At 43.5% G+C, this 23,920-nt stretch overlaps 1 long non-coding RNA gene across 1 annotated transcript in view; it reads right to left on the bottom strand.

Annotated features, from left to right (window-relative positions):
- LOC126071029 (uncharacterized) overlaps positions 1-8,495 on the bottom strand; it is a 29,895-nt gene extending 21,400 nt beyond the window's left edge. Inside the window, exon 1 of the long non-coding RNA XR_007516329.1 lies at positions 8,376-8,495. This is a non-coding gene — a long non-coding RNA (uncharacterized LOC126071029). The remainder of the gene's footprint in view (positions 1-8,375) is intronic.
- Between the last annotated feature and the right edge of the window lie 15,425 nt (positions 8,496-23,920).

Genomic DNA, 23,920 nt, shown 5'->3' with positions numbered 1-23,920 from the left:
TCTTCAGAGGTAAAGATAAGAGTGCAAGAGGTAGAGGATGCACACTGGTCACAAGCTCCCATGATGGGGGGCGGGGGGACCAGTAGAACAAACATGATTTGTAACTTCACAGTGGGACCCCCAGGAGGGCTCTTTGCCTTGTAAATTTTCCATTTAAGGCTTATGGATCCAAGTTCAAGAAGATATGCCTGAATTCAACCTCACCACATTCCAGGCTTTCCCTTTCCTGTGCTGAGAGGAGAAATGAGGGAGTGCTGGGGATGGAGACCTCTAGTAATCACATCTTTGGTATGAACCAGAGTCACCTATCTATTAGCGAAGCCCTGTGTGGCAGTTCAGTTGCTGTCTTAAAGCAATCAATGAATGGACAAAAGAGCAAGAAACAGAGAACTTCTCAAGCAAAATAAGGCATATTTGCTGAAGGTCTATCTGAGCGAAAGTTCTCAAAATATTTTCTACAGCTCTTTGAACTGTTTGGAGAATGCAGCCAGAGTATATATGGAAATAAATGCCCTGTACTTATCAGAGGAAGCCATCTGAGGAGAGAGAAGCATCCAGGCTTTGGGGCCAGACCTTGGTTAAAATCCCAGCCTCATCACCTTCTAGTTGGATGACTGTAGAAACTCATCTAGACGCACTGAATCTCCATTTTCTTACCTGTAAAATGTAGTTGTACCTACTTTTATAGACATATTGCCAGGAATAAATAAGATAATCTGTATAAAAGCACTTAATACCACACCTGGCTCTCACTGAACTTTAGCTACTAACATCACTTTGCTAATAAAATGATACCACAGTGTTTTTCTGAGTTCAGAAATATAATTATATTAAGGTTAAAATTCTGATGCCTGTGTGCCTTAAGACAAAGAAATATCAAGAAAGATTTTGACACATGCTCCCAAAAACCTGCTTCCCCTTCTACCCAGTAGCCCTTGTGCATTCAGAGCTCTCAAAATGAAGCCATGTGGTCAGTATAAATGGCAGAGTATTAATCAACCAAACAACAAACGTTTCTCAGACCCAAGGGCAATAAAACCCTGTAAAAACCTCCATTCCCATCCTATGACTTGAATTCAGACACGAAGAGATTGGGCATGTCCTCATCCCAGTACTGGCTGTAAAGACTTTACCTTTCATGCAACGGAACTTTTTGGACTGGGCTTAGAGCAACGTAGTGGGATTTGATGCTACATGGAGACGCCAGAGGTCATGGCCCTACCCTTTAAGACTGAGGGAGCTCTGCTTCTGATGCTCTTTGTCTCTTCAACTTCTGCTTCCTGGTTCCTTGGCCTCTTGGCCTGAAGGCAGTTAGCTCTCTCATGCTATGGGTTGGCTCCACCGCCATCTCGCGCTAGTCCCTTGGCTCTGCTACCGCAGTTTCTCTGCCACTGCTTTTCGCTGTCTGCACCCTCTCTGGTGTTACAGTTCTCCTCACTTCCTTCTGAGCCCTCACTAGAATTACCTTTGACCTCCATAATTCCACAAACAGTCTCTTCAAGTCAATCTAGGCTTTTACAATTAGGCACCTTAAAACTCTTCTAGACTCTACCCATTACCCAATTCCAAAACCATTGCCACATTTTAGGTATCTGTTAGAGTAGCACCTCACTCTCAGTACCAAATTCTGTCTTAGTTATCTAGTGCTACTATAGTGGAAATACCACAAGTTGGTGCCTTTAACAAACAGAAATTTATTTTCTCACAGTTTAGAAGGCTAAAAGTCTGACATCAGGATGCTGGCTCTAGGATAAGGCTTTCTCTCTGTCCAGTATGGTGGAAGGTCCTCATCAATCTTTCCCTGGGTCTAGGAGGTTCTCAGCACAGTGACCCTGGGTCTGCTCCTGGCTCTTCTTCCTTGGTGGTAGTATGTTCCTACTGGATGGGACACTACCCTAATGTTGTTAAATGCCTCAGGCTTCTGTTTTCATCCTTGTTCCTAGCCACACTCAAGTTGGTGATCACTATGCAACTCAGTGGCAGCAGAATTCTGGAGAGTTGGAAGCTCAGCTCTGCTGCCTCTACAATGAGTTACATTAATCATATAATAAGAACCTTGAATAAATGCAACTAACATTTTTAAAGTGGGGGTTGGGGAGAGAATCATTTCCAAATTTGAAGACTTCAATATTGGGTCAACACTACATGCCACATATCCCAAGTGGTTAAGATGTTGATCAATATGTTACCCATTAACTGAAGAGTAGCCTGGTTTCTTCAGTCATTCCATAAACTTTTATTAAGCACCTACTAAGAGTCTCTGGGTAGTTAAAATGGTTAATGTGCTTGGCTACTAACCTAAAGTTTGGAAGTTTGACTCCACCCAAAGGTACCTTGGAAGAAAGGCCGGATGATCAACTTCCAAAAAATCAGCCATCGAAAACCCTATGGAGCACAGTTCTATTCTGACACACATAGGGTCACCATGAGTTGAGTCAACTGGATGGTAATTGGCCACCTAAGTGTCAGGTCCTGTGACTTTCACAAGAATAAAAAATTACCTGGGCACAGGCCCGGCCTTCAAAGACCTCACAAGGGTGCAGGGGAGACCAACAAATCAGGGCGATAAGTACCATGCAAGGCAACCACAGAGTGCTGGGGAGCCCACAGGAGGCAGGCCCAGTGGGTAGAACTGCCCCATACAGTTTCCAAGGAGCACCTGGTGGATTTGAACTGCTAATCTTTTGGCTAGCAGCCATAGCTCTTAACCACCACACCACCAGAGTTTCCACAAAGTAGGTACAGGATACTATTATTATCAATATTTTACAGATGACGGAACTGAGCCACAGAGAGGTTAAAAGACCTTCTCAACATCACACAGCTATTAGGTGGTGGGATTCGGATTCAATTCCAGGTGGTCTGGCTACAGAGTTCACCTTCTTACTGACCCCACTGCATGGCTCCAATATACCAGTAACCTAGGTGCTGTCAAGCCAGCTCCGACTCTTGGTGACCTTATGTGTGTCACAATATAACTGTGCTCCACAGGGTTTCAGTGGTTGATCTAAATGCAGGCAATCAGTGATGGGTGATTCTCTGAGATGGTAAAGTCAGCATGGCCTGAGGCGTGGGAGGGCTGCTGGGACTGTAGAGGAGGAAGCTGGCTAAGGTAGGAGCATCCGAGCCTGCAAAGGTCAGAGAGAGCAGGTGCAAAGGCTCTGAGGTAGGAGTCTTTAAGAGGGTGTGGCAGCCAGTGGGTGGGGGAGCCTTATTCCAAAAACCACCTTCTTCCCCCACACCCATGATTTTTCTGAGTGATAATTGCACTCATATTCAAAATGCACAAAGTCATAGTACAACTAGCACTGAATTTGAAAGAACAAAATTTAGATCATTATTCTGGGAAAAGATCTAACACATATCCAGATGTTAAAAGCTATCGTAGCAGATTCCATAGCATTCTTCGATAATAGATATCTGATTCCTGTCCTCAAAAACCAGAAAACATTTCATCACATGGTCTCTGTCACACTGTGAGCGAAGGGTCTCTTGCTTGGCACACATCAGGAATACAGCCTAATATTATTAGCTTAAAACAAAAAGTTGCCACCAAGTTGCTTCTGACTCATGGCAACCCCATGTGTCTGAGTAGAACTGTGCTCTATAGGGTTTTCAATGGATAATTTTTCAGAAATAGATTGCCAAGGCCTTTCTTCCAAGGTGGCTCTGAGTGGACTCAATCCTGCAAACTTAATGTATCTTGGGGAAAAAAAAAAAAACCTCATAGATGAGTAGAATGAATAAAATAATGCTCAGACATTGAATTCAAGTCCTCTCAAGTCAGCAACTGTGCGTGTAAAACGTTCTTGTCATCTGGTTGGTCTAGTATAAACGCAGACCAGCCCCACACTTAGGATTTGAGAGGCGCCAAGAAACCTGCCCTGGGTGGCAGAATTCCAATAAGTTATTCAAATTTTGAGTGAAGATAGTGCGAGTTTTGGGTTTTGTTTGCTTGTTTTACCTCTGTTTTTAAGCTGTGGAAATCTTCTTTCCAATGGAATCTTGCAGAGTACTTCCATATATATCATAACAGAAAATAACTTTAATAGTGTTCACTGTGCGCCAGATGTTTTAACTCATTTAGTCTAACAACAACCCTGTAAAGTAGGTACCAAAACCTGTTGCCATCGAGTAGATTCTGACTTATAGCAACCCTATAGGACAAAGTAGAACTGCCCCATACAGTTTCCAAGGAGCGCCTGGTAGATTTGAACTGCTGACCTTTTGGTTAGCAGCCATAGCTCTTAACCACTACGCCACCAGGGTTTCCATAAGGTAGGTAAAGGGTACTATTATTATCAGTATTTTACAGATGACGGAACTGAGGCACAGAGAGGTTAAAAGACCTTCTCAGCATCACACAGCTATCAGGTGGTGGGACTCGGGTTCAATCCAAGGCAGTCTGGCTACAGAGTTCACCTTCTTACTGACCCCTCTGCATGGCTCCCATGTACCAGTAAACTAGATGCCATCAAGCCAACTCCGACTCAGGGTGGCCTCACGTGTGTCACAGTATAACTGTGCTCCATAGGGTTTTCAGTGGTCAATCTTGTGGAAGTAGATCACCACCGGGCCTTTCTCCCAAAATACCTCTGGGTAGACTAGAATAGCCAACGTTCTGGTTAACAGCTGAGCGCATTAACTATTTGCACCACCCAGGGACTCCAACTCCAGTAGAGTAGGCATATAAAAGCAGAATGCCCCTGGTTCAAGCAGGGGTAGAGGGCTGGAGCCTCTACTCTTCAGGGGTTTCCTGGCTCCCTATGGTAACCTTCAGGTAACCCCATGGACACTTAGGACTCCATTGGGTTGAGGCATTATCTACCAAAGATCACTTTAAGATACCACCTCCTTCCCGGAAAAAGTAACGAACAAGCACATTAGTAGGAATCAATTTTCAAAGACTGGGTTCTTTAGAGAATGGAGTTTAGATCAGGTAATTGGTGACTGGGACAATCTCAGCTGCAGGGCAGGGATACTGTCAAGGGCAGGCATGGGTGGAGGGCTGGACTCCAGGGTCTACACAGCTGGAGGGATGTTGCCTACAGGACAACAAAACTTACCACCTCCCCAGCTGGAGAGCAGGCTAACAGCAAGGTACTTGTAAGGGCCATTTGAAAGGGCCTTGAAGCAGGCAATTTTCTGGGTGCAGAGCACTGAGCAGTGGATTAATCTCCCTCGAGGAGGCATAGTGTGACTAGAGTTGTAGGGGATGGGTGAGGAGAACAGTGTGACATGAGACTGGCAGACCTGGCCATGAAGTGCCATTCAGTGTCCTCAGTTTCTATCTTAATAAAAATTTTGCAATCTTCACGACTGTAGAATAAATAAAACCATGACTCATATTTCACAATTTGCCTGGTTAATTTACTGTAGTATCATGTTTCTGACAATCACACACATTTCAGGAGTCAGGGGGAACATCAAGACAGGATATTTGGCACAAGGAGCATGTTATAATGGGGGATGAGGGGACACATGTTGCCCTCTCCCCTCTCCTGTATTTATGTTCAGTGTTGTCACTAGGTGCCATCGAGTAGATTTTGACTCATAGCAACCCCATGTGGCAAAGTAGAACCGCCCTGTAGGGTTTTCTAGGCTGTAATCTTTACAGGGGCAGTTCATTAAATCTGCTCACAACAGCTGGGTGGGTTCAAACCAGCAACATTTAGGTGAGCAGTCGAACACGTAACCATTGCACCACCAGGGCTCCTTTTATGTTCAATACCAGAAGAGGGTTTAATGGGTTTATGGGTCTTGGTGGACCTGAGAGTATAAGTTTTGATGTAGTCACACACCTATTTTTCTGTTTTGTAATTATCTCTGAGCCACATTTTTATTCTCTGCAACTTCATGAGATGAATCCCTTGAGGTTCATCATTTAAAAAAAAAAAAAACTTTTGAAATTTGAATGTCAGGATTTTTGGGTAGAAACTTTCAAGATAATGGAATTTAAGAGATGATTATACACACAATTAACCCTCGACACTTTATAGGAGCAATTAAAACACCTAGTGAAACTGAAACCAGAGTTTGGCCCTTTGCTTTCCAATTGAGGAATCAAGTTAGAAAGTGTGTGGTCTCCCAAGGAAGAAATAGACATTGGGGCTGAATCTGTCGCTGGTAAGTAGCATCGAGCATCATTTCAGCAACATAAAAGATAATCAATTATTATTTGTTGAATGAATGATATTTCCATATATGTAAACACTCAAGCACACAGTCCATACAAGTTGAAATAGCCCAATCTTAACTATACTTAGGATAAATGTGGCACCTATTTTTCAATTTAGTATTTTGATGGTATTTGTTCCTTTTTAAATATATGTTCATTCATCTTGGAAGTAAGTTTATTTAAAAAAGAAAAGAAAGCTCTTTAATCTTCCAATGGTTATATCTCACATTTGTTCAGCACATTTTGTTTGAATCTCTTAAAACTACTTGTCCATATTTTTAATTCTCAGACTACCAGTAGGCTGGTAGGCCCCAGAGTGAAGGTCATGGTTTCCCGTATCTCACGCCATCGCATTTCACACTCTCTCCCTCACGTGCTCTTGTGGAATAGAAACCCAGCTTCAAGAGACTAGTTCTCATAAGAGAAACGTTCATTTGCAGAATAGTCTGAAACTAGCATTAGTTGAACTTCTACCTATACAGGCATTGGGACAGACCCTTAGTTGTAGTTATTTCATTTAGTCCTCCCAAACCGCCTGGCATGGTGAGAGGTATTTTGCCCATTTTAGGAGATGAGGCATAGAAGTTAGAGAGACTTGGCCAAGTCACAAGCACAGTAGGGGGCAGAACTGGGATCCCAACCCAGGCTGATTACAATGCCTATGATATTTTGTCAAGGGCCAAAAGCATTAGTATAGTGGGGGATGGAAAGAAATCGGCACCTTCACAAGGCTAAAGCCAAACAAAGGACACTAACCAGGAGGCTTTCAAGCCAGCGCACGGGGCTGATATTTGGAAGGACCCTCCTGTTGCACCTCAGTTCTCACCGTATAGCAGTTTGACCAGTCTGATCCTGCAAGGGCCTCTATATAGGTCAGGAGCCAACTCTTGTCCTCCTTCCAGACATTGTCCACACTCAGCCAGAGTGGTTTAATGTAAGTCTGGTCAGGTCACCCTCTTGCTGAAAACCCTTTGACATTGCCCTTCGCACTCATAAAAAAAGACCAAAATCCCCACATTGCCTGAAGCTCATATATGAACCACCCTTCAGCTTCAGCCTACCACTCTGCCCACACTGTCTGCTCTCCAGGCCCCCAGCATTCACTTCCTCCTTCCTACTACAGGACCTTTGCCTATGCCGTTCCCTCGCCCTGAGGGCCCTATCTCGCTTTACCCTCCACCAGGCCACCTTCTTCTCCCTTCCTCATATCTCAACTGAAAGATCCGTTCCTCAGAGAAACTCCTCGCCACGACTGTGAGGTCCATGCATTCTAAAACACCCTGAACTCATCTCTCATTGCACTTATCACAGTTTTAAAACTGAATAATTATTTGTTTAACATCAGTATCACACACCGCCCAAGAGAAGAGATCTAAATTCAATGATACCACATCAGTCTGCTCGTTGTGGTATCCTCAGTGTCTGCTCAACTAAACACTTACTCCGCCGTGAGGCAGTTTAATCACAAAATCAGGACATGTGCTGATCTAGTTTCAGACCCAAAGCCTAGTCATCTCCACTCATGTTTACTATCTGATTTCCTCGACTTCTGTTAGAACCCTTCTCAGCTGTCAGAGCAAGGGCAATGGTGTTTCACAAAACAGTCTCAAACACACGGGCACTCACACACACTCATCACAGGAAACCATTTGCCACTCTGTGATGCCCTGTCCCTGCCCTCCCTCACATTTCAATAAACTTAATAATGGCAACAACTGACATGTATTAAGTGCTTTGCACTCACCAGTGTGGTAAGTGGTTTTCATATAACATAAGTCCACACAACCTGATCCCATTTAACTTAAGCTGGATCCTGCCCCTCCTCTGTTCACCTCCAATGACTCCATCTCATGTATCATAAAAGCTCAAATTCTGGCCAGGGCCTGTGAGGCCCAGAGGAGTTGCTCCCCCACCCAGTATCTTTCTGCCTCCATCCCATACCACTCCCACCCTCATTCAGCTCCAGCCCCATGAGCCTCCTTGCAGCTCCTAGAGCACCCCACCCACTCCCTCCCAGGGCCTGTGTTCTTACCATTCGCTGCCAATGGATCTTCCCCAGACAGCCAGGGCTCTAGCTCCCTATCTCATTCCAACACTGCCTTCTCCACAAGCTTCCCTGACAGCCTCCTGCTCTCCTTCCTTGCAACATTTTTCTCCATAGCTTACAGCCATCTAACCTACTATCACTATTACTTACTTGCTTTTTTGTTGTTGTTAGGCATCGTCGAGTTGGTTTCCAAGTCATAGCTACCCATATAACATAGTAGAACTGCCCCATAGGGTTTTTCAGGCTGTACTCTTTACAGTAGCAGATCACCAGGTCTTTTTGTTTTTAATCAGTCTGAGAATTTAATTAACCAGGAAGTGGGGTTGTTGGGAGGAGCACCCCTGTAAAAAAAAATGTACAAAAGGTCTGGGGGGCTATGTGGAAGAGGAGGGAAATATATACATGGACCGCCGCCTTCCTTTAGCCCCTCTTCCCTCAGCCCTGAAAGGGCATGAAGACCTGGATGGTAGGTGAAGGGGAGGGGGACGCTTTGGCCTCTGGCTTAGTGAGCCCTTGGGAAGGCAGGCCCTCAGAGGGGGGTGATGATGTACCTCAGGAGATCATCAGCTATGGCTTCTGAAATGACCTTCATTCTACACACACACACGCGCACACACACACACCCCTCTCTCTTTCTCTAGAGCTTTGTGACCTCTGCCCTCCCAGTGATCTCACAGTCCATCTGATGTTTCATCTCACTGTAGTTGAGGCTTCTGCTTCTAGGTCCCATGACCTCAGAGATGGCTGAGCCCTCCGGCACTGGGTTGAAACCTCAGCCTTAGGATCTTAAAGGAGCTTAGGGTCTCCTCTACAGCTGCTGGGTGGATTCGAACTGCCAACCTTTGCATTAACAACCAAACACTTAACCATTGTGCCACCAGGACTCCTTATTTATTTACTTACATATTTACCCATCCATCCATCCATCCATCCATCCATCCATCCATCCATCCATCCATCCATCCATCCATCCATCCATCCATCCATCCATCCATCCATCCATCCATCCATCCATCCATCTATCCATCCATCCATCCATGCATTTAATTTTTTCTCTTCCTCCCCACACTGAAATGTAAGTAAGCACCATGGAGGTGGGGATTTTTGTCTATTTTGCTCCCTGCTTGTGTCCCCAGTGCCTGGCATATAAACAAGGAACTGAACAAATAACTGCTGCATGCCTGGATGCTCTCATTTCATCCTCACATTAATCCCGAGGGCTGCTCACATCCTTGCCACATACACCTTCCTTGCCATCCTCTTTCTGCCAAGGCTACTGTCCCTGCTGCCATCTGGACAGGAGGGAGAGGAGAGAACTGGGAAACTCAGGCCTCTGGACATTCCGGTTCACACAGATGCCAGGACTCCCACTCCTTTAGTCTAACCAAAAGTGGGTTTCCTCACATATCAGTCTTTCATTTGCCCATCCTTTTTCACCAAGCACAGGCATTTGCTTGAGGTAGAGGCTGTGGGTGAGCGAGAAGCTCAGAATTAGAAAGCTACCTCCCGACGGCCATTTCAAGTTCTTTCTGCTGAACCATTTCCCTGCTCATTTATTTTTCTAATCTCAAATACAGAGTTTGTTACCTTTCAAAACATGGGACATTTAAGAAAAGCAGCATTTAAAAATAGTGCTCATGACTAGAACTGAGAGAGATTCTTTCACACCTCCTGGTCTCAACCTCCAGGGGGAAAAGGGGTGCAGCTTGGCCCCAAATAGGAAAACACAGCGTTTTTTCAAACCAGGCCAGGGTTGTGTTTCTGCACATAGCACAGGTCTGGGGCCCTGGGATGGCAGTGAGCTTGGCCATTTTTCATTTCAGATGCCATTTCTCTGAATTCTTTCCCCAGCCCCTGACTGCTCACTGTTGCTATTAGTTTCTCCAAACATTTTGTTCCTGTTTAACGCCTTGTAGTTGTCTCACAATAAACATCAAAACCTGCTTCGCCCTCACTCGCTATTTCCTGTCCTGGATCTACTTCTCCATCTCTTCCGCTAGCTTCACAGCTCTGTCATTTTCAAAGTCACCCATTGGACAGCCAATTTCTTCTGCTTCATCAAACTGCTCTGCTCACAAATTCTTCCCTCTCTTTAAATCTCTCTTTGCTCCTCAGGAAAACTTACTGCTGCAGCCTGGCACAGAAGCCTCCTACCTCCCGCCTCTCGCCCCACCAATCTGCAGGGGAAGAGTCATAGTAGAACTGAAATTGCATGTCAGTTTCAGCTAACCTGAGCAAGGCATACTTTCACCAGGTGTTTCAGATCTTACCTTCTGAAGCAGGTGAAGATCACAAAAGCAGGGGGCAAGGATCTTTTGTCCTCTACACTAAAGAGGCTAGAATGTCAGAGTCAGCACTTGTTTCTGGCTAGACAGGGTGCAGTCTTGCCTATTGTTGTGAGATGCTGTCGAGTCAACTTCAACTCACAGCGATGCCATGTGACAGAGTAGAACTGCCCCAGAGGATTTTCTTGGCTGTAGTCTTTACAGGAGCAGATCGTCAGGTCTTTCTCCCACATAGCCACTGGGTGGGTTTGAAATGCCAACCTTTGGTTTAGCAGACAAGCACTCAACTGTTACACCACCAGGGCTCCACCCACTCTGATTAGAGGAACTGATCTGGGCATCACACACTCAAAATCCTGGCATCACTGCCATTCGCTTGTTCATTTCCCAGCTCTCCTTGCACTCATGCAGCTTTTCATTTATGCAGCAAATGCCGATGGAGAGGTTTTATTTCTTAGACTCCTAAAGGTTTGATAATCTTCAAGGACACCCTATTATCTCACGAATAGCCCTAAATCAAAAGCCAAACCCATTGCTTTTGAGTCGATTCCAACTCATAACAACCCAGTGGGACAGAGTAAGACTGCTCCATAGGGTTCCCAAGGCTATAGTCTTCATAGAAGCAGACTGCCATATCTTTCTCCAGTGAAGGGGCTGGTGGATTCAAACCTCTGACCTTTCAGTTCGCAGCCAAGGGCTTAACTACTGTGCCACCAGGGCTCCTTCTGCAAATAACCCTACAAGGTATTAGATATTATTGAACAGAATTCAATTCATTAAAATTCATTTGAACCTGTATTAGTTTCCTGGGGCTGCCATCACAAAGTACCACAAAGTGAGTGGCTTATAAGAACAGAAATTTATTTCTCACATCTCTGGAAGCAAGGAGCACAAATTCAGGGTGTCAGTAGGGCCATGTTTTCTCTGAAGGCTCTAGAGAAAGATCTTTTTTTGTCCATGTTTCTGGTAGCTCCAGGCGTTCCTCGGCCTGCAGAAGCATCTTCACATGGCAGTTCTTCCTCCGTATTTCTGAATCTCTTCTCCTCTTTTATAAGGACATCCCTCAGATGGAATTAGGACCCACACCATGCCTGTATAACCTCATGTTAGCCGATACATCTTCAAAGACCCTATTTCCAAACAAGCTCATATTCACAAACCCACATGGCATTTTGTGACGTGGTGAAAGAGTACTGGGATAGAGGTAAGAAGACCTGGAGAGGAATCCCATCTACTCTACTTACTGGATGATTGACTTGGGCCAGTCACCTCTTCAAGCCTCAGTCTCCTCATCCATAAAATGGGTATAACAACCGTCTTACCTACATCACAGAGATTGCTGTATCTTATCAATCTTATTGGCACTTAACATAATGCCTGAGAGATAGTGACCTTTCCAAAAGCATATCTGGAACTGAAACAATTCCAATTAAATTGAGTCAGTGGCAATAAAGGGGCTTTCTGTTGGGTAAAGCATTACAGAGATGAAAGATTCATCTCTACTTCACAAAATTTGATGCATCCTTCAAAGCCCAATTCAAACACAATTTTATCTGCAAAGTGAAACATCCCCGCAATCCCAAGATAGAAAAGAGCCAAGCAGATTGGGTGGTGTCTAGAACACCAGGCCATTCCTAGGAGGTACAGACCCCTGGAGTAGAGCTTTTGAGAGTTGGAGCCCTGGTTATATAGTGGCTAAGAGCCTCCGCTGCTAACCAAAATGTTGGCAGTTCGAAGCCATTGGCTGCTCCTTGGAAACTCTATGGGGCAATTCTACCCTGTCCTATAGGGTTGCTGTGAGTCAGAATTGACTCCACAGCAAAGGATTTGGTTTGGCTTTAGAGAAGTGGCCTGGTGCAGGAACTGGGGTCTAGAAACCCAGGCTGTGCAGGAAGGAGGGAGAAACCAAAGATTCAGAAATGAAAAAGGAGGCCTTTGAGCTGCAGAGAACAAGGTTGGAGCAGACAGGATATATAAGAAACAAAGCTGGGAGGTTTTTATGGAGTAATGGTATCAAGGGGCAAGTGAACAAGGACAGACTCAGGTTCCCTGAGAACTTGGAATGTTCTCCTGTCTGGAAACAGGTTTTCAGGCTAGACAGGAACCGTTCTATCCTTTCTCAAATGCCATAGCGTCTTGTATTTCTGGGGCACTGCTCACACTGCGATCCTTTGAGGATCTGCATGTCTTCCCTCCACTATCAAAATGTAAGCTCTTTGAAGGCAAGATCCAGGTCTTACTCATCTTTGTACCCTCTTTCCCAGGCCACACCGAAGGCCTAGCCCAGTGTCTTACATACAATCAATATAATAAATATAATTTATTTGGTATTTATATATAAATTTATATTTACATATGGTATAAATACACTTGACTGTGTTTCAGGAAGCCCTGGTGGCCCAGAGGTTAAGGGCTCGGCTGCTAACCAAAAGGTGAGCAGTTCGAATCCACCAGCCGCTCCTGGTCAACCCTTTGAGGCAGTTCTACTCTGTCCTATAGGGTCACTATGAGTAGGAATTGACTCAAAGCCAACAGATTTGGTTTTTTGGTTATATGTTTCATACCATATTATGTAACAATTGCTACCATTTAGTGAGGATTATGGCAAAAGCTCTAGCAATCAGTCAAAAACATTGCTATCCCTTTCAGAGTGTGGTTATTGGTAAAAGGAGGCTGCTAAGCTGGGATTACATTTCCCAGCTCTCCTTGCACCCAGATGAGGCCATTTAACTAGTTCTCACCAATGTAATGCAAATGAAAGTGGATGAGTCCCACCTCAGGCCCAGGGATTGTAAGAAACAGGGCTTCTCCACCCTCTCCTTCTCCTTTGCCATCTGGTAGCAGAGGACTTTGAGATTCAGAGGTTAGGGGAGTCATGAGATAGAAACTTGAATCACCACACAGAGAGGGGCTCCTGCTTACCTCATCTGTCTGCTGCGTAGGAGAGAAACCTTAATTGCATTAAACCACTAAAACCTGACATTTAACTGTCAGCCTAGCTTTTCTCCAGTTGATATCAAGTCATTCCTGACTCTTGGTGACCCCATGTGTGTCAGAGTAGAACTGTGCTCCACAGGGTTTTCAATGGCTGATTTTTTGGAAGTAGTTTGCCAGGCCTTTCTTCCAAGGTGTCCCTGGGTGGACTCAAACCTTTTGGTTAGCAGCCGAGCATGTTAGCCATTTACACCATCCAAGGACTTTTTACAAAGTGGGTTTAGTGTTACCTTAACTAATACAAGTACCTACTCTACGCCAGGCGTTTTACCCAAATTATTTCACTGAACTTACAATAGCCCTGAAGGTAGGTACTATTGTGATCCCTCTTTTGTTTTCCAAGTGGATAAACTAAGGCACAGAAAGGTTAAGACAAGTTGTCACAGCTAATAAGTCTTAGATCTGAATTCGGCCAAGATTTGCCTGACTACAAATCCTATTTTCTCCAGTACAACATACTATCTACCACCATCGGTGTACTTGAACTCTGTCTTTGACATCATTTTTAAATTAGGGATTTCTGCCCTGATTCTGACCTATACTTATACAAAAAAAAAATTATTTATTTATTTATTTTTTTTATACTTACACAAAGCAGCTAAGATATATGTCTGCCTTTTCCTTTACGGAGCTCTTCCCATCACCTGGAAGAATTATGGATTCCAACCCACCCACCCCCACCCCCCCCACTCCCCACCCCACCCCCACACCCCCCCACACCCCGCCTGAGTGTTCTACAAAGACCTAATTTCTTCAAGTGTTTTGATACAATCGTTTTACTACAGGCATTGAATTCTTTCTCTAAGGGAAGAGTTAAGTTTAATACTGCTTGGCTTCTGTTTTTTCACCAGTAAGAGAGAATTCATTACGGGTTTTGGGTGGAGGGCAGAAAACAGATTAGGGCAAAAGGAGGAAGCATCTGGGTTCATCCTTGCTTGCTTCAGAGAGCTCTCTCAGAACCTTTGGACTGAAGAAGCACTTTGTTGGTAAAATTTCTACCACCCACGTCTGTGTTAGTTCTTCTCACCTTCTGCCTGAGGCATAGAAAAGTTCAAATGACTTATCCAGAGTCATACAGTGTCAAGGGACAGAAGTTGGAAGTCAATTACAGCAGCATAAGAAGGACTAGAAAAACAGCATAAATGCCTTTGTTATAAAAACAGAGTCCTTTTTCATCTGGCTTACATGCAAATAATGAGCCCTGGTGGCATAACGGTTAAAGCACTTAGCTGCTAACCGAAAGCTCAGCGTTTGGAAACCGCCAACCCCTCCTCAGAAGAAAAGAACTGGCGATCTACTCTGTAAAGATTACAGCCTAGGAAACCCTATGGGGTAGTTCTACTCTGTCCTATCGGGTCTTTCTGAGTTGGAGTTGACTCGACAGAACATAACAACAACACGTATAAAATGACAGTTACCTTATTTAGAAAGAGGAAAGAGTAAACAAGCCAGATTTCTTTCCCAAAGAATTTAAACTTGCTCCTTTAACTGCTTGGACGGTAACCTTTCTAAAAAGCATTTATTTGCTCCCTTCTTAAAGTGTATGAACTAGTCTTGATGACTCAAGGTAACACCAGTTATTGAATTGGGTTATTGCGTAATTATGCCTTCTGAGGACATTGACGGCTTCTGGTCCCTATAGTGAACATTCTCAAATTGCTGGAAATCATTGGTTCAGTCTACTCTGTGCGGGCAGAGACTGTGGTCTCTTTTTGCTCAGTGATGTAGCAAGTGCCTAACCTAGTGCCTGGCACATAATAGATGTTTAGTAAACACTTGTTTAAAGCTTGAATAACTGGGTGTCTGTTTTTTAATCTTTCCAGCTCCACCTTTTGTATCAGGTCATTTGCTGTTACCATTCCCTGACCCTTAATTTGCTATTTCTAATCATCCATAGGCTGGGAAACTTTACACACACACACACACACACACATGTATGTATATATTCTATATATGTAATTTTGTGTGTGTGGGTGTATATATGTAATTGTGTACATGTATACATAACCAGTTGCCACCGAGTTGACTGGCTCATGGCAACCCTATGCGCGTCAGAGTAGAACTGTGCTCCACAGAATTTTCGATGGCTGATTTTTTTGGAAGTAGATTGCCAGGCCTTTCTTCCAAGGTGCCTCTGGGTGGACTCATACTTCCAAATTTTTGGTTAGCAACTGAGCATGTTAACTGCTTGTACCATGCAGAGACTCTTTATATATATACAGACATTTGTATATGTAGATATGTGTGTGTGTATATATAGATATCATACACACACATACATATACATTTTTTGAGAGAGAAAATAAATCATAATAGAACTTTCTTAAATGATGAAAACGCTCTACACTTCTACTGCCCACTATTAAGCACTTGAAATATGGTAGGAAATAGCTAAAGAACTGAATTTTTAATTGTATCTAATTTTAGTTAATTTAAATAACCATGTGTAGCTAACAGCACAGCACAGGTTTTTTTTTTAAAGTGCTTAAAAAGAGTCAATGTCTGAAAGCCAGGGGACACATACTTTGAAAACCAGGCCTTTTTTTTTTTCCTAATTTACCTCTGCTGTGGCAGGTCAAAGTGCTCTCCAGCAGGCCTAGGCGGAGAAGTGGGGCTGGGCAGGATAGATTTGGCTCAAGGAGATCAGGCAGGTATTAGTGATAATGTTAAGAACAGCAAGGGTAGCTGCAATGCGAAAGGCAGTAAAAGCTCTGTGGGGGACGTTCTCAAGGCCAGTTGAACCTGGAGAGGAAAGCTAGTCTTTTCAGGGAGAAATCCATCACAGCTGCTCAGTGCAGGGAGCGTGGCAGGCGGGACCTCCTGAGATGCCAGCACCTGACTCAGGCAGGCAGAGCACACGTCTGGCACCAGCTTCGACCTGATAGCCCCCAGATGTGTCTTGTATAATCTCCTGGCTTGCTCACAATTCTTTTCAACACAGAGCTTCAAGAAATGAGAAACAGCATGAAACTTCTTTTCTGTACCTCTCCTAAAGGATCATTCGAGGTCGTATCTGACTAAAGATGCAGAGCTCTGCTAGGGCTTTTGCATCCTGTAGGGGTTAAGTCCTTGGCTGCTAACGGAAAGATAGGCAGCTGGAACCTACCAGCAGATCTGCCGGAGAAAAGACCTGGCAGTCTGCTCTAAAAAGATTACAGCCTAGGAAACCCTCTGGGGCAGTTCTACTCTGTCAGATAGGGTGGCTATGAGTCGGAATCAACTCGAAGGCACACAACAACAAGGGGTGATTTGGTAGCTTCATGAGCAGGGTGGGGTGGCTGTCCTTGCTGGGGGCAGTCTGCCCTTAGTATATTTGTCCTAGGTATTCCCTGGAGCCAGAGCGACCATCAACAACTTAGATCTCAAAGATCTCACACCAGATTCAAGGTCTAACGTGTGCAGAAATGGCATCCACCTGTCACTCTATAGGGAAAGAGAGCCTCATAGCTGGACATTGATGTGCACGTGTCTCTTTCCTGATGGGCAATGAAACTGGTTATGGGAGAGACCTACAGGGCACTTACCACTGATCTCACCCACATAGTCCTTAGCAAAAGGGGCAGATTTGTCCTTAACTACTCACGCTGCCTCACTAGGCCCCTTTCATGACCAATTCCATTTTCTTTTTTAAATAAAGATATATCTATATCTCAAGTCCCTGTGTGGTGCAAATGGTTAAAGTGCTCAGCTGCTAACTGAAAGTTTGAAGGTTCAAGTGCACCCAGAGGTGCCTTGGAAGAAAGGCCTGGTGATCTTGTTTTAAAAACTCAGCCTCTGAAAACCCTATGGAGCACTGTTCTACTCTGACACACCTGGGGACGCTATGAGTTGGGGTCTACTGGACGACACCTTTTTTTTTTTAATATCTGTATCTACGTGTAGATATATATGTGTATAGTGTGAACATCAAATAAAAAAAGTTAAAAGTCTATCAAAAGAAGCACCCAAAGCCTTTATCCAAAGACAACTTTAGTTAACATTTTGTTGTTTTTTTTCCCTGCCATTCCTCTGTGCACAGAGGATGGATTTTCTCCTCTTAACTCAATTGTAAGAATTTTATATTCTGTATTTTGCTTTTTTGTTATGTCATGAGCATTTCCCCTGTAGTCATACAGATTTGGCAACATCATTTTTGACAGCTACAGAACATTCTATTATGAGACATTACAAATTCACATAATCATTCCTTTCCCGAAAGACATTTGTTTCAAACGTTGGCCTTTTGTAAGTTATGATAGCACACACCAGTTTTGGGATCCCCTCCTTAGGATAGGAGCATACAAGTGGAATTTCTGAGTCCAGGGTCATGAATACCCCACATTTCTAAGACGGGGAGCCCCAGTTCAGGGTGGCCAAAAAGAGCCAAGCTCATGAACTGATAATTCTGACCTGGGTGCTCTAGCTCAAGGCTCCCAAACACAAGACCTATTGCAACAAGGTTGCCTGGGCATTTATTTAAAATCCAGGTTCCCAGGACCCAGACTTACTGAGTCAGAATATCCTGGGTGGGCCTTAGTGTCTGGATTTCTAACAGTCTCCAGATAACTGTGTGATAATCACTGCTTCTGAACAACAGAAACCCCAGGCAGGAAAGCATTTTCAAGACCAACTTCCTAAGCCTCCTGTGTATTTACTGCTATTAGAAGTGCATCTAAGAGGCCTATTCCCAAAACTGCTACTTGGCAGGGGGGAAACTTACAACAGCTATCAGTTCATTTCCTAGACCCTTATTGAAGTGTTCACTTTTTTAAAAATTTTTAAAAAAATTTTTTTTAATTTTATCCCACATGAAGATATGGAAATTGAGATCCCACTGATTAAAACTCTGCCTTGACCTTACATCATTTTAGAAAGGTACTCTCCATACGGAACTTTTATTCTCAACGTTTCCTTCATCGAACCCGTCTATATTTCTTTAGCTAAGGCTCTGGAGTCTTATTTTCTCTTTACTAGAGGATGGAGAGAGGGTCTCATCAGTTCTAATTATAAACCTCAAGGACTTAGCTGAAATTTTAGCAATATAACATTACCATACCTCCAAAGGAAAAGTGCTGGTAAGCTACCCCAAGGAGGGAAAGAGAATCCGGCTTAAACCCAGGATGTGCGAAAACGCTTAAATTCTTTCCCTCTCCTTTAAATTGAGTGTACTCCCGTGGTGTTCCTTTTATTTGGGAAGAACAAATTCACACAAATCGGAATTGAGAAACAGACAGAAACCAGGTCAAAAACAGAGACTGGTTTTGAAGTGTCAAGAGCTTCCGCCCAAGCCGGTAAGATCCCAGAGGCAGCCACCAAATGGGATTTGAGGGAAAAGTCTTGCCTCCCACATCTTGGCTGCGGGTCAAAACCTCTTTCTCAAAGGAGGCGCTGAAAAGGCATCTGAGTATTAATTTGTCTTTTGTGAGGGCTTTTAGTGCTGCTATAAATCACTCTAAATCACAAACAGGGCCTCAATGGAGGTGTCCTTAAGCTGCTTGAACTTGGTGAGACCTGAGAAGAAGAAACTTCCAGCCATGTGGAGGGTAAGTGAGGGCCAGACTGGAATCCATTTTAAATCAATGGCTGAAGTAGTTAAGAGGCCATGGCTGGAAAGCAATAATGGTTGCACGTGAAGAATGTAATCAGCGACACTGGGTTATACATGCAGAAATTGTTGAATTGGCAAATATGTTGTCGTATATGTCTTCCCCACAATAAAAATAAGTAGATAAATAGACAGGTAGGTAGAGTAGAGAGAGAGATAAGAGACGATGGCTCTGGCTGCACCAGATCACCTAACAAAAGTAAGGCTAGTACCTGTGGTATCCTAATGGTTGAGAGATTTTAAGGAAGCATTTCTCAAAAACAGTATGTGTGAACTGGGGCCATTGGTTTAGGTTAAAGTGGCTGGGTCAAGAGAGCCTTCTTTTAGTTAGACAAGCAGTCAGTGGAATTCAGCTGAGTTAGGTATAAAATTGAAAGAATGGCTGCTGGGACTACTGATGTCCTGGCCAGGCCATGGATGTAACTTCAAAGTAGGAAAGGCCCCCAGAGTTTGAAGTGGCCTCATCTACATGTCAGATTCATGCAAGCCTGGTACAATGCACCCACCCAGGGTCCAAGCCATAAATACACCTGATGAAAAGAATGAGGGCAATGACAGAGAAGCAGGAGCAGGCTCTTATGAGGTAGCTCATCTCCTAACTTTATATCATTAAGATGCCCCTTCTCTTTAGCATAGGTGTTCCTAGGTGGCATAAATGGCTAAGGGCTCAACTACAAACTTAAATGTCAGTGGTTTGAATCCACTCAGAAGCACCTCAAAGGTAAGACCTGGAGATCTGCTACCGAAAGGTCACAGAGTTGAAAACCCCATGGAGAACAGTTCTTCTCTTCAACACATGGGGTGCCATGAGTTGAAATCACTTGGACAGCAACTGGTACTGTACTGCTCCCTTCAGCATGCATAAAAAAAGGCCTAGGGAAGTCCCAAACCCCATTCCAAAGATTCCTAGGGTGGGGCCCAGGAAGCTATGATGTTAGCAAGCTTCCTTCCCCACAAAGTGATTCTGATATTGGTGATTGAAGAGACCATTGTGAGCTAGCTGCTCTCCCATAACCCCATGCCTGGCTCCTTTATGGGCCCCAAACACAACACTTTCAGTCAGGGTTGAGCAACCCAGAGATAACTCTGTGCTCCTCGGGTGAAAAGGCCATGGTTTTATAGCCCTTCTTTTGGAATGAATCGCAGAAGGAGGACTGTGTGTTTTCTGCACACAGGCTGATGACTCAATTCTGGCAGCAGCATTCTTGTAAGATGGGCCTTGCCAGGTCCCATAAGCAAAAGACTTAGTCAAATGTGCCGATTCAGCCAGAGCTGTAATTAGCTGACTATGGCCTCAGAGTGACCCTTATAGATTCTATTATTATTCCCAAATATTCATTCTCCCCTCCCCACTTCAGCAAAACTGCAGCTAACACAACCTTTAAGTAATATAAGCAAGAAATAAATGTCTGTTATTTTAAGCCTTTTAAGTTATTGGGTGTGTTTGTTACTGCAGCAAAAGCTGGCTGATATGGCCCTGCTCCTGAACAGACACAGGATTGTAGGATGTGCTTTCATTCAGCATGCTTTTTAAACACCTACTATGTGCAAGGCATTATTCAAATCTGACAAACACAGAGTCTGACCATACCATTCAGCTTTATCCCCTGGTACTACAGAAACAATCATGCCATTCTCTGCTCGGAACCCTTCAATAGTTCTCCAACGAGCTCAAAATTAAAGCCAAATTCCTATATAACGACCCGTAGGGCCCTACACAGTCTGGCCTTCGCCACTTCCACGACCTCACCTTCTACCACTCCCTATCATTCACTGCTGCAACCACACTGGCCTCTTTGTTGTTCCACCAACATGCCAAGTATGCTGCTGCCTCAGGGCCTTTGCACTTGCTGTTTCCTTCTTCTTTGACTGGTGTTTTCCAAGGTACCACAGGGTTCACTCCTCACCTCCTTTAACTCTTTGCTCAAATGTCATCTTCTCAACGAAGTCTTCGGTGGTCACACAAACTGAAATTGTAATCCTCCCCTATTGCTCTCCCTGTACCTCTTCCCTGCTATAATTTTCTCCATGGCACTTAGCACCATTTGAAGAGTCTATATCAACAGTTCTCAGTGGCTGGGCGCAAACCCCTGAAATTCCCTGAGACACACTATTCTCGTAATAATACGAAGCCATTATTTGCCCTTTTTCACTGTGTAGACATCTGCACTGATGATGCAAAAGCATTGGTGAGTAAAAAAAACTGCTGGCACCTGCACATGAACCTACTCAATGGCATCAAACTGTACTAGTGGTTATTGTATTCTTCACTGTCCAACACAAACCATTTAAACGGTGCTAGTTTTTTTTTAGTTTTAGTTTCACTTAGAGGCCCTGGTGGCACAGTGGTTAAGAGCTACAGCTAACCAGATGGTTGGTAGTTTGAATCTACCGGCTGCTCCCTGGAAACCCTATGGGGCAGTTCTAATTTGTCCTATAGGAATGCTATGAGTTGGAATTGACTCAATGGTAATGGGTTTGTTTTTTTTTTTAGTTTCACTTAAGGAGCCCTGGTGGTGCAAACGGCTATGTGCTTGGCTGCTAACAAAAAGGTTGGCAGTTCGAAACCACCCAGTGGCTTCATGGGAGAAAAGACCTGCAATCTGCTCCCATAAAGATTACAGCCTAAGAAACCCTGTGGGGCAGTTCTACTCTGTCACATGGGGTCACTATGAATCAGAATCAACTGGACAGCACCTAACAAGTTTTACTTAAGAATGTCCCTGAGAAAACTGTATAAATTATTAATTTTATTAAATCCTGACCATTTAGTGTATGTCTTTTTAATATTCTATATGATAAAATGAAATGTATGCATGAAGCCCTTCTGCCACCTACCAAAGTACAGCAGTTGTCTCAAGGAAGAAAACTTGTGCGATTATTTGAGTTGCAAGTTGAACTAGACACTTTTCATGGACCGCATTTCTACTCGAAAGAATGACTGACAGACAAATTACTGTTATTCAGACTTGGGTATTTGACAGTTTCTGGAAAACAATTGTTTGTATTTGCTGTCAAAGACAAAATACAAGCTTCCAAGCAAAAATTAGGATTTTTGAAAATGTATATCTAGTGCTGTGACCGTAACAGCTACTCGATAAAAACTTTTCTGATGAGATCGGTGATGATATCAGTAATGTGACTTCTGATATCGTATAATGAAATGTGTCACCATTTGGGAACTCTGCGTAACTCGGCGAACCCATACTTTCCAAATGATTAATTCATGACGTATGGGTAAAAGACAGAAAGTGCTAGATAGACCAATGGCTTTTAATATCACAGACTATGAAAACTTCACTGATGTGGTTTCAGATTCCATATTGCAACTGACCTTTCAGAAACTATTACTCGTTAAGTTTGGGTGTAGTATCAAAGAAGAATATTTATAATTAGATGGAAAGGCTATTAAAATACTCCTCGCTTTTACAACTATCTGTATGAGAGCAGATTTTTTTTTATATATATCCATCAAATCAATATATCAGCACAGATTGAATGCAGAAGCAGGTATCAACATCCAGCTGTCTTCTTAGCTCAGAAATTAAAGAGATCTGCAAAAATGCAAAAAAAAAAAAAAATGCCACTCTTCTCACTAAATTTTTGTTTTGGAAAATACAGGTTTTTTTTTTTTACTAAAAATATGTTATTTATACTAAGATGTAATGGGTATATTATTGTTATTTTAAAATATGCATAAATACCCACTGCCTTAAATAGATGGTTTTAACTTCTCAAGCTTTATTTCTAGTATGGTACATAATGATAGATATAACTTACATGAACAAAAGTTCTTTGAGGCCCTCAAAAATTTTTAAGGATGGAAAGGGGTTCTGAGGGCAAAAAGTCTGAGAACCACTGCTGTATATAATTTACTTACTAGTTATTGTTCGCCTTCCTCCATTAGAAAGCAAAGTATAATAAGACGGGGATTGCCTTCTGTCTTGGTCACTGCTGAACTCCTAGGCTTTAAACAGTGCCTGGCAATAGTAGCCACTCGATAAAGATCTGTTGAATGAAAGAATAGCACCCTCCATTCACTGTCCCATAAATATTCCCAAGGCACAGACTGCAAGGCCCAGCAAAGTCCCAACACCATCCATCCATTGTAAGATGTTTTCCAAACTCCTGCCCTCTCTAAATCAAACCCGACTCTCCCAAAGCAATTGACTGGTTTCACTCATCCTGACTGTTAAAGCTACCATTTCCTTTCTTCCCATCAGACTGTAAGATCCTGGAGACCCGTATTTTATGGTTCTTTAGTCTTTGTCAGTCCTCAGCAGAATGCCCAGCATTGAACAGGTATTCGATAAACACTTTTTAAGTAAATGAATATATGTTGTTGTTAGGTACAGTCAAGTCGATTTTCAACTCGTAGTGACCCCATGTGACACAGTAGAACTATCCCATAGGGTTTTCAAGGCTGTAATCATTACGGGAGCAGATCTCCAGGTCTTTCTCCTGCAGAGTTGCTGGGTGGGTTTGAACCCCCAATCTTTTGGTTAACAGCCCAGCACTTAACTGTTGCACCCCCTGTTGATTACCCATTGCCATTGAGTCAATTTTGACTCATAGTGACCCTATAGGACAGAGTAGAACTGCCCCATAGGTTTTACAAGGAGTAACTGGTGGATTCAAACTGCTGACCTTTTGGTTACCAGCCATAACTCTTAACCACTCTCCAGATGACTTGTATGAGGGTATCAGACTCACAGGTGGTCGCTGCTTCTGAACAGAGACTAGCCTGTGTGTTTTCTAGCTTCCCTGGGGGTCTTACTGCTGGAAGGTGATAGACACGTGGCTGGGGAAGGATACGGTGGTTAATGTTTTGC

Source organism: Elephas maximus, chromosome 1 (assembly GCF_024166365.1).
Source record: "Elephas maximus indicus isolate mEleMax1 chromosome 1, mEleMax1 primary haplotype, whole genome shotgun sequence".
NCBI classification, from domain to species: Eukaryota; Metazoa; Chordata; class Mammalia; order Proboscidea; family Elephantidae; genus Elephas; species Elephas maximus.
Note: the sequence above shows the minus strand (reverse complement) of the source record. Positions and strands in the feature narration are given on the sequence as shown.